The sequence below is a fragment of the Mytilus edulis genome, chromosome 2 (assembly GCF_963676685.1).
Source record: "Mytilus edulis chromosome 2, xbMytEdul2.2, whole genome shotgun sequence".
Taxonomy (NCBI): Eukaryota; Metazoa; Mollusca; class Bivalvia; order Mytilida; family Mytilidae; genus Mytilus; species Mytilus edulis.
Genome location: NC_092345.1, coordinates 86,184,691 through 86,196,477, shown reverse-complemented (window position 1 = coordinate 86,196,477; position 11,787 = coordinate 86,184,691). Strand labels below are relative to the sequence as shown.

General features: G+C 40.7%; 26 non-coding genes across 26 annotated transcripts; 5 read left to right on the top strand and 21 right to left on the bottom strand.

The window, feature by feature from the left end:
* Nucleotides 1-418: 418 nt before the first annotated feature.
* Trnaa-cgc (transfer RNA alanine (anticodon CGC)) lies at nucleotides 419-493 on the bottom strand. Its single transcript has one exon. It is a non-coding gene; the product is annotated as a tRNA-Ala (tRNA).
* Nucleotides 494-672: 179 nt separating this feature from the next.
* On the bottom strand, nucleotides 673-744 carry Trnaa-ugc (transfer RNA alanine (anticodon UGC)). The gene has a single exon. It is a non-coding gene; the product is annotated as a tRNA-Ala (tRNA).
* Nucleotides 745-1,139: 395 nt separating this feature from the next.
* Nucleotides 1,140-1,211, bottom strand: Trnae-cuc (transfer RNA glutamic acid (anticodon CUC)). The gene has a single exon. It is a non-coding gene; the product is annotated as a tRNA-Glu (tRNA).
* Nucleotides 1,212-1,741: 530 nt separating this feature from the next.
* Trnaa-cgc (transfer RNA alanine (anticodon CGC)) lies at nucleotides 1,742-1,813 on the bottom strand. Its single transcript has one exon. It is a non-coding gene; the product is annotated as a tRNA-Ala (tRNA).
* A 183-nt stretch (nucleotides 1,814-1,996) lies between these two features.
* Trnaa-ugc (transfer RNA alanine (anticodon UGC)) lies at nucleotides 1,997-2,068 on the bottom strand. The gene has a single exon. It is a non-coding gene; the product is annotated as a tRNA-Ala (tRNA).
* A 394-nt stretch (nucleotides 2,069-2,462) lies between these two features.
* Nucleotides 2,463-2,534, bottom strand: Trnae-cuc (transfer RNA glutamic acid (anticodon CUC)). Its single transcript has one exon. It is a non-coding gene; the product is annotated as a tRNA-Glu (tRNA).
* Nucleotides 2,535-3,062: 528 nt separating this feature from the next.
* Trnaa-cgc (transfer RNA alanine (anticodon CGC)) lies at nucleotides 3,063-3,134 on the bottom strand. Its single transcript has one exon. It is a non-coding gene; the product is annotated as a tRNA-Ala (tRNA).
* Nucleotides 3,135-3,317: 183 nt separating this feature from the next.
* Trnaa-ugc (transfer RNA alanine (anticodon UGC)) lies at nucleotides 3,318-3,389 on the bottom strand. The gene has a single exon. It is a non-coding gene; the product is annotated as a tRNA-Ala (tRNA).
* Nucleotides 3,390-3,783: 394 nt separating this feature from the next.
* Nucleotides 3,784-3,855, bottom strand: Trnae-cuc (transfer RNA glutamic acid (anticodon CUC)). The gene has a single exon. It is a non-coding gene; the product is annotated as a tRNA-Glu (tRNA).
* A 528-nt stretch (nucleotides 3,856-4,383) lies between these two features.
* On the bottom strand, nucleotides 4,384-4,455 carry Trnaa-cgc (transfer RNA alanine (anticodon CGC)). Its single transcript has one exon. It is a non-coding gene; the product is annotated as a tRNA-Ala (tRNA).
* Nucleotides 4,456-4,638: 183 nt separating this feature from the next.
* On the bottom strand, nucleotides 4,639-4,710 carry Trnaa-ugc (transfer RNA alanine (anticodon UGC)). The gene has a single exon. It is a non-coding gene; the product is annotated as a tRNA-Ala (tRNA).
* A 394-nt stretch (nucleotides 4,711-5,104) lies between these two features.
* On the bottom strand, nucleotides 5,105-5,176 carry Trnae-cuc (transfer RNA glutamic acid (anticodon CUC)). The gene has a single exon. It is a non-coding gene; the product is annotated as a tRNA-Glu (tRNA).
* Nucleotides 5,177-5,704: 528 nt separating this feature from the next.
* On the bottom strand, nucleotides 5,705-5,776 carry Trnaa-cgc (transfer RNA alanine (anticodon CGC)). Its single transcript has one exon. It is a non-coding gene; the product is annotated as a tRNA-Ala (tRNA).
* Nucleotides 5,777-5,959: 183 nt separating this feature from the next.
* Nucleotides 5,960-6,031, bottom strand: Trnaa-ugc (transfer RNA alanine (anticodon UGC)). The gene has a single exon. It is a non-coding gene; the product is annotated as a tRNA-Ala (tRNA).
* Nucleotides 6,032-6,425: 394 nt separating this feature from the next.
* Trnae-cuc (transfer RNA glutamic acid (anticodon CUC)) lies at nucleotides 6,426-6,497 on the bottom strand. The gene has a single exon. It is a non-coding gene; the product is annotated as a tRNA-Glu (tRNA).
* Nucleotides 6,498-7,025: 528 nt separating this feature from the next.
* On the bottom strand, nucleotides 7,026-7,097 carry Trnaa-cgc (transfer RNA alanine (anticodon CGC)). Its single transcript has one exon. It is a non-coding gene; the product is annotated as a tRNA-Ala (tRNA).
* A 183-nt stretch (nucleotides 7,098-7,280) lies between these two features.
* Trnaa-ugc (transfer RNA alanine (anticodon UGC)) lies at nucleotides 7,281-7,352 on the bottom strand. The gene has a single exon. It is a non-coding gene; the product is annotated as a tRNA-Ala (tRNA).
* A 394-nt stretch (nucleotides 7,353-7,746) lies between these two features.
* On the bottom strand, nucleotides 7,747-7,818 carry Trnae-cuc (transfer RNA glutamic acid (anticodon CUC)). The gene has a single exon. It is a non-coding gene; the product is annotated as a tRNA-Glu (tRNA).
* A 528-nt stretch (nucleotides 7,819-8,346) lies between these two features.
* Trnaa-cgc (transfer RNA alanine (anticodon CGC)) lies at nucleotides 8,347-8,418 on the bottom strand. The gene has a single exon. It is a non-coding gene; the product is annotated as a tRNA-Ala (tRNA).
* A 183-nt stretch (nucleotides 8,419-8,601) lies between these two features.
* Trnaa-ugc (transfer RNA alanine (anticodon UGC)) lies at nucleotides 8,602-8,673 on the bottom strand. Its single transcript has one exon. It is a non-coding gene; the product is annotated as a tRNA-Ala (tRNA).
* A 394-nt stretch (nucleotides 8,674-9,067) lies between these two features.
* Trnae-cuc (transfer RNA glutamic acid (anticodon CUC)) lies at nucleotides 9,068-9,139 on the bottom strand. The gene has a single exon. It is a non-coding gene; the product is annotated as a tRNA-Glu (tRNA).
* A 492-nt stretch (nucleotides 9,140-9,631) lies between these two features.
* Trnaa-ugc (transfer RNA alanine (anticodon UGC)) lies at nucleotides 9,632-9,703 on the top strand. The gene has a single exon. It is a non-coding gene; the product is annotated as a tRNA-Ala (tRNA).
* Nucleotides 9,704-9,886: 183 nt separating this feature from the next.
* Trnaa-cgc (transfer RNA alanine (anticodon CGC)) lies at nucleotides 9,887-9,958 on the top strand. Its single transcript has one exon. It is a non-coding gene; the product is annotated as a tRNA-Ala (tRNA).
* A 528-nt stretch (nucleotides 9,959-10,486) lies between these two features.
* Trnae-cuc (transfer RNA glutamic acid (anticodon CUC)) lies at nucleotides 10,487-10,558 on the top strand. Its single transcript has one exon. It is a non-coding gene; the product is annotated as a tRNA-Glu (tRNA).
* Nucleotides 10,559-10,952: 394 nt separating this feature from the next.
* Nucleotides 10,953-11,024, top strand: Trnaa-ugc (transfer RNA alanine (anticodon UGC)). Its single transcript has one exon. It is a non-coding gene; the product is annotated as a tRNA-Ala (tRNA).
* A 183-nt stretch (nucleotides 11,025-11,207) lies between these two features.
* Nucleotides 11,208-11,279, top strand: Trnaa-cgc (transfer RNA alanine (anticodon CGC)). Its single transcript has one exon. It is a non-coding gene; the product is annotated as a tRNA-Ala (tRNA).
* Nucleotides 11,280-11,787: the final 508 nt, after the last annotated feature.

Below are 11,787 nucleotides of genomic sequence, written 5' to 3'. Positions count from 1 at the left end.
TAGAATGTCAATAACTTAAAACTGCAAAAGGCAGCGAAATCACCGCGAATAGTCGCTACCGTCGACGCTTATATAACGCATTGTTTCAGGCTGGAATCATTAACATTAACATTCGATTTGTTCTGACTCACGATAATTAAGTTATAATCCATATAATATTGTGACACAAGTAAAACATGTCGGGGGGAAGGGGGAGTGTGGTATTTATTCGGCTTTGCCTGAAATGTTTGAGCGTGCATTTGAGACATGCCTCTAAAGAATGATTTTGAAATTTGAAGTCATCTGTGCCGATCGAGTGCGCTGTTTAAACAGCACTAACATTTCGTTGCGCTTTCTATGATTTTCAAGGCAAAGCAGCATTGTGTAGGCGAGATTACTTTGATTTATCGATGGCGCTTTTGTCTGCGGCCAAAAAATATGGAGATGCCGGGGATCGAACCCGGGGCCTTTCACATGCGAAGCGAACGCTCTACCACTGAGCTACATCCCGTCCCTGGATTTTCATCAATATTTCCTTTTCAATTCCGCCTTTTACCACAGGACAAGTGTTCAGGTAGGTGTCCTACGAGAGGTCGGAGATGCTCTCTTATGTTTAACTGTACATTTTTCACTTGATAGTGCACGAAAGACATAGTTTATGTGGACTCAATTACATTGACAAAAAATTAGGAGTGGAGATGCCGGGGATCGAACCCGGGGCCTTTCACATGCAAAGCGAACGCTCTACCACTGAGCTACATCCCCTTCACAACGATAAAACATTAAATTTAAGTAGTGTATTTTCATACCATGTATATATATATGCCACTCTGATTGTTAAAAAAAAGTCTTGCACCAAGACGAGATGGTTATCTTTATGTCTTTAACAGTTGAAATTTGCTGAGCAAGTACATTAGATTTTGTAGTTCTTTTTTCATGAATGAACCATCAATCAGTCGGCCCTCGTTATATATTGAGCTGAAGAAAGACATAATTTATATACAGTATCGGTGGTGTAAAAGGAAATCATATAGTATATATTTGCATGATAGGACAAACATACACCGTTTCTTTCATTGACCACGTACACATAACAGTTGTTTGAAGCATATACCGTTATTAATATCAATATCGATCCGGAGAAAAGGCGCAAAAATATCTTCCCAGACGGGGAATCGAACCCCGGCCGCCGCGGTGAGAGCGCGGAATCCTAACCACTAGACTACCTGGGACTTACTCATAGTGGGGGTAACTTAACACATATAAAGAGCAACAATAACAGCAATCATGCCTTTTTGTACGTTACAACGTCATTGGGAATGTCGACTGGCGTTAGATAGACTATAGAATGTCAATAACTTAAAACTGCAAAAGGCAGCGAAATCACCGCGAATAGTCGCTACCGTCGACGCTATATAACGCATTGTTTCAGGCTGGAATCATTAACATTAACATTCGATTTGTTCTGACTCACGATAATTAAGTTATAATCCATATAATATTGTGACACAAGTAAAACATGTCGGGGGGAAGGGGGGAGTGTGGTATTTATTCGGCTTTGCCTGAAATGTTTGAGCGTGCATTTGAGACATGCCTCTAAAGAATGATTTTGAAATTTGAAGTCATCTGTGCCGATCGAGTGCGCTGTTTAAACAGCACTAACATTTCGTTGCGCTTTCTATGATTTTCAAGGCAAAGCAGCATTGTGTAGGCGAGATTACTTTGATTTATCGATGGCGCTTTTGTCTGCGGCCAAAAAATATGGAGATGCCGGGGATCGAACCCGGGGCCTTTCACATGCGAAGCGAACGCTCTACCACTGAGCTACATCCCCGTCCCTGGATTTTCATCAATATTTCCTTTTCAATTCCGCCTTTTACCACAGGACAAGTGTTCAGGTAGGTGTCCTACGAGAGGTCGGAGATGCTCTCTTATGTTTAACTGTACATTTTTCACTTGATAGTGCACGAAAGACATAGTTTATGTGGACTCAATTACATTGACAAAAAATTAGGAGTGGAGATGCCGGGGATCGAACCCGGGGCCTTTCACATGCAAAGCGAACGCTCTACCACTGAGCTACATCCCCTTCACAACGATAAAACATTAAATTTAAGTAGTGTATTTTCATACCATGTATATATATATGCCACTCTGATTGTTAAAAAAAAGTCTTGCACCAAGACGAGATGGTTATCTTTATGTCTTTAACAGTTGAAATTTGCTGAGCAAGTACATTAGATTTTGTAGTTCTTTTTCATGAAATGAACCATCAATCAGTCGGCCTCGTTATATATTGAGCTGAAGAAAGACATAATTTATATACAGTATCGGTGGTGTAAAAGGAAATCATATAGTATATATTTGCATGATAGGACAAACATACACCGTTTCTTTCATTGACCACGTACACATAACAGTTGTTTGAAGCATATACCGTTATTAATATCAATATCGATCCGGAGAAAAGGCGCAAAAATATCTTCCCAGACGGGGAATCGAACCCCGGCCGCCGCGGTGAGAGCGCGGAATCCTAACCACTAGACTACCTGGGACTTACTCATAGTGGGGTAACTTAACACATATAAAGAGCAACAATAACAGCAATCATGCCTTTTTGTACGTTACAACGTCATTGGGAATGTCGACTGGCGTTAGATAGACTATAGAATGTCAATAACTTAAAACTGCAAAAGGCAGCGAAATCACCGCGAATAGTCGCTACCGTCGACGCTATATAACGCATTGTTTCAGGCTGGAATCATTAACATTAACATTCGATTTGTTCTGACTCACGATAATTAAGTTATAATCCATATAATATTGTGACACAAGTAAAACATGTCGGGGGGAAGGGGGAGTGTGGTATTTATTCGGCTTTGCCTGAAATGTTTGAGCGTGCATTTGAGACATGCCTCTAAAGAATGATTTTGAAATTTGAAGTCATCTGTGCCGATCGAGTGCGCTGTTTAAACAGCACTAACATTTCGTTGCGCTTTCTATGATTTTCAAGGCAAAGCAGCATTGTGTAGGCGAGATTACTTTGATTTATCGATGGCGCTTTTGTCTGCGGCCAAAAAATATGGAGATGCCGGGGATCGAACCCGGGGCCTTTCACATGCGAAGCGAACGCTCTACCACTGAGCTACATCCCCGTCCCTGGATTTTCATCAATATTTCCTTTTCAATTCCGCCTTTTACCACAGGACAAGTGTTCAGGTAGGTGTCCTACGAGAGGTCGGAGATGCTCTCTTATGTTTAACTGTACATTTTTCACTTGATAGTGCACGAAAGACATAGTTTATGTGGACTCAATTACATTGACAAAAAATTAGGAGTGGAGATGCCGGGGATCGAACCCGGGGCCTTTCACATGCAAAGCGAACGCTCTACCACTGAGCTACATCCCCTTCACAACGATAAAACATTAAATTTAAGTAGTGTATTTTCATACCATGTATATATATATGCCACTCTGATTGTTAAAAAAAAGTCTTGCACCAAGACGAGATGGTTATCTTTATGTCTTTAACAGTTGAAATTTGCTGAGCAAGTACATTAGATTTTGTAGTTCTTTTTCATGAAATGAACCATCAATCAGTCGGCCTCGTTATATATTGAGCTGAAGAAAGACATAATTTATATACAGTATCGGTGGTGTAAAAGGAAATCATATAGTATATATTTGCATGATAGGACAAACATACACCGTTTCTTTCATTGACCACGTACACATAACAGTTGTTTGAAGCATATACCGTTATTAATATCAATATCGATCCGGAGAAAAGGCGCAAAAATATCTTCCCAGACGGGGAATCGAACCCCGGCCGCCGCGGTGAGAGCGCGGAATCCTAACCACTAGACTACCTGGGACTTACTCATAGTGGGGTAACTTAACACATATAAAGAGCAACAATAACAGCAATCATGCCTTTTTGTACGTTACAACGTCATTGGGAATGTCGACTGGCGTTAGATAGACTATAGAATGTCAATAACTTAAAACTGCAAAAGGCAGCGAAATCACCGCGAATAGTCGCTACCGTCGACGCTATATAACGCATTGTTTCAGGCTGGAATCATTAACATTAACATTCGATTTGTTCTGACTCACGATAATTAAGTTATAATCCATATAATATTGTGACACAAGTAAAACATGTCGGGGGGAAGGGGGAGTGTGGTATTTATTCGGCTTTGCCTGAAATGTTTGAGCGTGCATTTGAGACATGCCTCTAAAGAATGATTTTGAAATTTGAAGTCATCTGTGCCGATCGAGTGCGCTGTTTAAACAGCACTAACATTTCGTTGCGCTTTCTATGATTTTCAAGGCAAAGCAGCATTGTGTAGGCGAGATTACTTTGATTTATCGATGGCGCTTTTGTCTGCGGCCAAAAAATATGGAGATGCCGGGGATCGAACCCGGGGCCTTTCACATGCGAAGCGAACGCTCTACCACTGAGCTACATCCCCGTCCCTGGATTTTCATCAATATTTCCTTTTCAATTCCGCCTTTTACCACAGGACAAGTGTTCAGGTAGGTGTCCTACGAGAGGTCGGAGATGCTCTCTTATGTTTAACTGTACATTTTTCACTTGATAGTGCACGAAAGACATAGTTTATGTGGACTCAATTACATTGACAAAAAATTAGGAGTGGAGATGCCGGGGATCGAACCCGGGGCCTTTCACATGCAAAGCGAACGCTCTACCACTGAGCTACATCCCCTTCACAACGATAAAACATTAAATTTAAGTAGTGTATTTTCATACCATGTATATATATATGCCACTCTGATTGTTAAAAAAAAGTCTTGCACCAAGACGAGATGGTTATCTTTATGTCTTTAACAGTTGAAATTTGCTGAGCAAGTACATTAGATTTTGTAGTTCTTTTTCATGAAATGAACCATCAATCAGTCGGCCTCGTTATATATTGAGCTGAAGAAAGACATAATTTATATACAGTATCGGTGGTGTAAAAGGAAATCATATAGTATATATTTGCATGATAGGACAAACATACACCGTTTCTTTCATTGACCACGTACACATAACAGTTGTTTGAAGCATATACCGTTATTAATATCAATATCGATCCGGAGAAAAGGCGCAAAAATATCTTCCCAGACGGGGAATCGAACCCCGGCCGCCGCGGTGAGAGCGCGGAATCCTAACCACTAGACTACCTGGGACTTACTCATAGTGGGGTAACTTAACACATATAAAGAGCAACAATAACAGCAATCATGCCTTTTTGTACGTTACAACGTCATTGGGAATGTCGACTGGCGTTAGATAGACTATAGAATGTCAATAACTTAAAACTGCAAAAGGCAGCGAAATCACCGCGAATAGTCGCTACCGTCGACGCTATATAACGCATTGTTTCAGGCTGGAATCATTAACATTAACATTCGATTTGTTCTGACTCACGATAATTAAGTTATAATCCATATAATATTGTGACACAAGTAAAACATGTCGGGGGGAAGGGGGAGTGTGGTATTTATTCGGCTTTGCCTGAAATGTTTGAGCGTGCATTTGAGACATGCCTCTAAAGAATGATTTTGAAATTTGAAGTCATCTGTGCCGATCGAGTGCGCTGTTTAAACAGCACTAACATTTCGTTGCGCTTTCTATGATTTTCAAGGCAAAGCAGCATTGTGTAGGCGAGATTACTTTGATTTATCGATGGCGCTTTTGTCTGCGGCCAAAAAATATGGAGATGCCGGGGATCGAACCCGGGGCCTTTCACATGCGAAGCGAACGCTCTACCACTGAGCTACATCCCCGTCCCTGGATTTTCATCAATATTTCCTTTTCAATTCCGCCTTTTACCACAGGACAAGTGTTCAGGTAGGTGTCCTACGAGAGGTCGGAGATGCTCTCTTATGTTTAACTGTACATTTTTCACTTGATAGTGCACGAAAGACATAGTTTATGTGGACTCAATTACATTGACAAAAAATTAGGAGTGGAGATGCCGGGGATCGAACCCGGGGCCTTTCACATGCAAAGCGAACGCTCTACCACTGAGCTACATCCCCTTCACAACGATAAAACATTAAATTTAAGTAGTGTATTTTCATACCATGTATATATATATGCCACTCTGATTGTTAAAAAAAAGTCTTGCACCAAGACGAGATGGTTATCTTTATGTCTTTAACAGTTGAAATTTGCTGAGCAAGTACATTAGATTTTGTAGTTCTTTTTCATGAAATGAACCATCAATCAGTCGGCCTCGTTATATATTGAGCTGAAGAAAGACATAATTTATATACAGTATCGGTGGTGTAAAAGGAAATCATATAGTATATATTTGCATGATAGGACAAACATACACCGTTTCTTTCATTGACCACGTACACATAACAGTTGTTTGAAGCATATACCGTTATTAATATCAATATCGATCCGGAGAAAAGGCGCAAAAATATCTTCCCAGACGGGGAATCGAACCCCGGCCGCCGCGGTGAGAGCGCGGAATCCTAACCACTAGACTACCTGGGACTTACTCATAGTGGGGTAACTTAACACATATAAAGAGCAACAATAACAGCAATCATGCCTTTTTGTACGTTACAACGTCATTGGGAATGTCGACTGGCGTTAGATAGACTATAGAATGTCAATAACTTAAAACTGCAAAAGGCAGCGAAATCACCGCGAATAGTCGCTACCGTCGACGCTATATAACGCATTGTTTCAGGCTGGAATCATTAACATTAACATTCGATTTGTTCTGACTCACGATAATTAAGTTATAATCCATATAATATTGTGACACAAGTAAAACATGTCGGGGGGAAGGGGGAGTGTGGTATTTATTCGGCTTTGCCTGAAATGTTTGAGCGTGCATTTGAGACATGCCTCTAAAGAATGATTTTGAAATTTGAAGTCATCTGTGCCGATCGAGTGCGCTGTTTAAACAGCACTAACATTTCGTTGCGCTTTCTATGATTTTCAAGGCAAAGCAGCATTGTGTAGGCGAGATTACTTTGATTTATCGATGGCGCTTTTGTCTGCGGCCAAAAAATATGGAGATGCCGGGGATCGAACCCGGGGCCTTTCACATGCGAAGCGAACGCTCTACCACTGAGCTACATCCCCGTCCCTGGATTTTCATCAATATTTCCTTTTCAATTCCGCCTTTTACCACAGGACAAGTGTTCAGGTAGGTGTCCTACGAGAGGTCGGAGATGCTCTCTTATGTTTAACTGTACATTTTTCACTTGATAGTGCACGAAAGACATAGTTTATGTGGACTCAATTACATTGACAAAAAATTAGGAGTGGAGATGCCGGGGATCGAACCCGGGGCCTTTCACATGCAAAGCGAACGCTCTACCACTGAGCTACATCCCCTTCACAACGATAAAACATTAAATTTAAGTAGTGTATTTTCATACCATGTATATATATATGCCACTCTGATTGTTAAAAAAAAGTCTTGCACCAAGACGAGATGGTTATCTTTATGTCTTTAACAGTTGAAATTTGCTGAGCAAGTACATTAGATTTTGTAGTTCTTTTTCATGAAATGAACCATCAATCAGTCGGCCTCGTTATATATTGAGCTGAAGAAAGACATAATTTATATACAGTATCGGTGGTGTAAAAGGAAATCATATAGTATATATTTGCATGATAGGACAAACATACACCGTTTCTTTCATTGACCACGTACACATAACAGTTGTTTGAAGCATATACCGTTATTAATATCAATATCGATCCGGAGAAAAGGCGCAAAAATATCTTCCCAGACGGGGAATCGAACCCCGGCCGCCGCGGTGAGAGCGCGGAATCCTAACCACTAGACTACCTGGGACTTACTCATAGTGGGGTAACTTAACACATATAAAGAGCAACAATAACAGCAATCATGCCTTTTTGTACGTTACAACGTCATTGGGAATGTCGACTGGCGTTAGATAGACTATAGAATGTCAATAACTTAAAACTGCAAAAGGCAGCGAAATCACCGCGAATAGTCGCTACCGTCGACGCTATATAACGCATTGTTTCAGGCTGGAATCATTAACATTAACATTCGATTTGTTCTGACTCACGATAATTAAGTTATAATCCATATAATATTGTGACACAAGTAAAACATGTCGGGGGGAAGGGGGAGTGTGGTATTTATTCGGCTTTGCCTGAAATGTTTGAGCGTGCATTTGAGACATGCCTCTAAAGAATGATTTTGAAATTTGAAGTCATCTGTGCCGATCGAGTGCGCTGTTTAAACAGCACTAACATTTCGTTGCGCTTTCTATGATTTTCAAGGCAAAGCAGCATTGTGTAGGCGAGATTACTTTGATTTATCGATGGCGCTTTTGTCTGCGGCCAAAAAATATGGAGATGCCGGGGATCGAACCCGGGGCCTTTCACATGCGAAGCGAACGCTCTACCACTGAGCTACATCCCCGTCCCTGGATTTTCATCAATATTTCCTTTTCAATTCCGCCTTTTACCACAGGACAAGTGTTCAGGTAGGTGTCCTACGAGAGGTCGGAGATGCTCTCTTATGTTTAACTGTACATTTTTCACTTGATAGTGCACGAAAGACATAGTTTATGTGGACTCAATTACATTGACAAAAAATTAGGAGTGGAGATGCCGGGGATCGAACCCGGGGCCTTTCACATGCAAAGCGAACGCTCTACCACTGAGCTACATCCCCTTCACAACGATAAAACATTAAATTTAAGTAGTGTATTTTCATACCATGTATATATATATGCCACTCTGATTGTTAAAAAAAAGTCTTGCACCAAGACGAGATGGTTATCTTTATGTCTTTAACAGTTGAAATTTGCTGAGCAAGTACATTAGATTTTGTAGTTCTTTTTCATGAAATGAACCATCAATCAGTCGGCCTCGTTATATATTGAGCTGAAGAAAGACATAATTTATATACAGTATCGGTGGTGTAAAAGGAAATCATATAGTATATATTTGCATGATAGGACAAACATACACCGTTTCTTTCATTGACCACGTACACATAACAGTTGTTTGAAGCATATACCGTTATTAATATCAATATCGATCCGGAGAAAAGGCGCAAAAATATCTTCCCAGACGGGGAATCGAACCCCGGCCGCCGCGGTGAGAGCGCGGAATCCTAACCACTAGACTACCTGGGACTTACTCATAGTGGGGTAACTTAACACATATAAAGAGCAACAATAACAGCAATCATGCCTTTTTGTACGTTACAACGTCATTGGGAATGTCGACTGGCGTTAGATAGACTATAGAATGTCAATAACTTAAAACTGCAAAAGGCAGCGAAATCACCGCGAATAGTCGCTACCGTCGACGCTATATAACGCATTGTTTCAGGCTGGAATCATTAACATTAACATTCGATTTGTTCTGACTCACGATAATTAAGTTATAATCCATATAATATTGTGACACAAGTAAAACATGTCGGGGGGAAGGGGGAGTGTGGTATTTATTCGGCTTTGCCTGAAATGTTTGAGCGTGCATTTGAGACATGCCTCTAAAGAATGATTTTGAAATTTGAAGTCATCTGTGCCGATCGAGTGACTTTTTTTTAACAATCAGAGTGGCATATATATATACATGGTATGAAAATACACTACTTAAATTTAATGTTTTATCGTTGTGAAGGGGATGTAGCTCAGTGGTAGAGCGTTCGCTTTGCATGTGAAAGGCCCCGGGTTCGATCCCCGGCATCTCCACTCCTAATTTTTTGTCAATGTAATTGAGTCCACATAAACTATGTCTTTCGTGCACTATCAAGTGAAAAATGTACAGTTAAACATAAGAGAGCATCTCCGACCTCTCGTAGGACACCTACCTGAACACTTGTCCTGTGGTAAAAGGCGGAATTGAAAAGGAAATATTGATGAAAATCCAGGGACGGGGATGTAGCTCAGTGGTAGAGCGTTCGCTTCGCATGTGAAAGGCCCCGGGTTCGATCCCCGGCATCTCCATATTTTTTGGCCGCAGACAAAAGCGCCATCGATAAATCAAAGTAATCTCGCCTACACAATGCTGCTTTGCCTTGAAAATCATAGAAAGCGCAACGAAATGTTAGTGCTGTTTAAACAGCGCACTCGATCGGCACAGATGACTTCAAATTTCAAAATCATTCTTTAGAGGCATGTCTCAAATGCACGCTCAAACATTTCAGGCAAAGCCGAATAAATACCACACTCCCCCTTCCCCCCGACATGTTTTACTTGTGTCACAATATTATATGGATTATAACTTAATTATCGTGAGTCAGAACAAATCGAATGTTAATGTTAATGATTCCAGCCTGAAACAATGCGTTATATAGCGTCGACGGTAGCGACTATTCGCGGTGATTTCGCTGCCTTTTGCAGTTTTAAGTTATTGACATTCTATAGTCTATCTAACGCCAGTCGACATTCCCAATGACGTTGTAACGTACAAAAAGGCATGATTGCTGTTATTGTTGCTCTTTATATGTGTTAAGTTACCCCACTATGAGTAAGTCCCAGGTAGTCTAGTGGTTAGGATTCCGCGCTCTCACCGCGGCGGCCGGGGTTCGATTCCCCGTCTGGGAAGATATTTTTGCGCCTTTTCTCCGGATCGATATTGATATTAATAACGGTATATGCTTCAAACAACTGTTATGTGTACGTGGTCAATGAAAGAAACGGTGTATGTTTGTCCTATCATGCAAATATATACTATATGATTTCCTTTTACACCACCGATACTGTATATAAATTATGTCTTTCTTCAGCTCAATATATAACGAGGCCGACTGATTGATGGTTCATTTCATGAAAAAGAACTACAAAATCTAATGTACTTGCTCAGCAAATTTCAACTGTTAAAGACATAAAGATAACCATCTCGTCTTGGTGCAAGACTTTTTTTTAACAATCAGAGTGGCATATATATATACATGGTATGAAAATACACTACTTAAATTTAATGTTTTATCGTTGTGAAGGGGATGTAGCTCAGTGGTAGAGCGTTCGCTTTGCATGTGAAAGGCCCCGGGTTCGATCCCCGGCATCTCCACTCCTAATTTTTTGTCAATGTAATTGAGTCCACATAAACTATGTCTTTCGTGCACTATCAAGTGAAAAATGTACAGTTAAACATAAGAGAGCATCTCCGACCTCTCGTAGGACACCTACCTGAACACTTGTCCTGTGGTAAAAGGCGGAATTGAAAAGGAAATATTGATGAAAATCCAGGGACGGGGATGTAGCTCAGTGGTAGAGCGTTCGCTTCGCATGTGAAAGGCCCCGGGTTCGATCCCCGGCATCTCCATATTTTTTGGCCGCAGACAAAAGCGCCATCGATAAATCAAAGTAATCTCGCCTACACAATGCTGCTTTGCCTTGAAAATCATAGAAAGCGCAACGAAATGTTAGTGCTGTTTAAACAGCGCACTCGATCGGCACAGATGACTTCAAATTTCAAAATCATTCTTTAGAGGCATGTCTCAAATGCACGCTCAAACATTTCAGGCAAAGCCGAATAAATACCACACTCCCCCTTCCCCCCGACATGTTTTACTTGTGTCACAATATTATATGGATTATAACTTAATTATCGTGAGTCAGAACAAATCGAATGTTAATGTTAATGATTCCAGCCTGAAACAATGCGTTATATAGCGTCGACGGTAGCGACTATTCGCGGTGATTTCGCTGCCTTTTGCAGTTTTAAGTTATTGACATTCTATAGTCTATCTAACGCCAGTCGACATTCCCAATGACGTTGTAACGTACAAAAAGGCATGATTGCTGTTATTGTTGCTCTTTATATGTGTTAA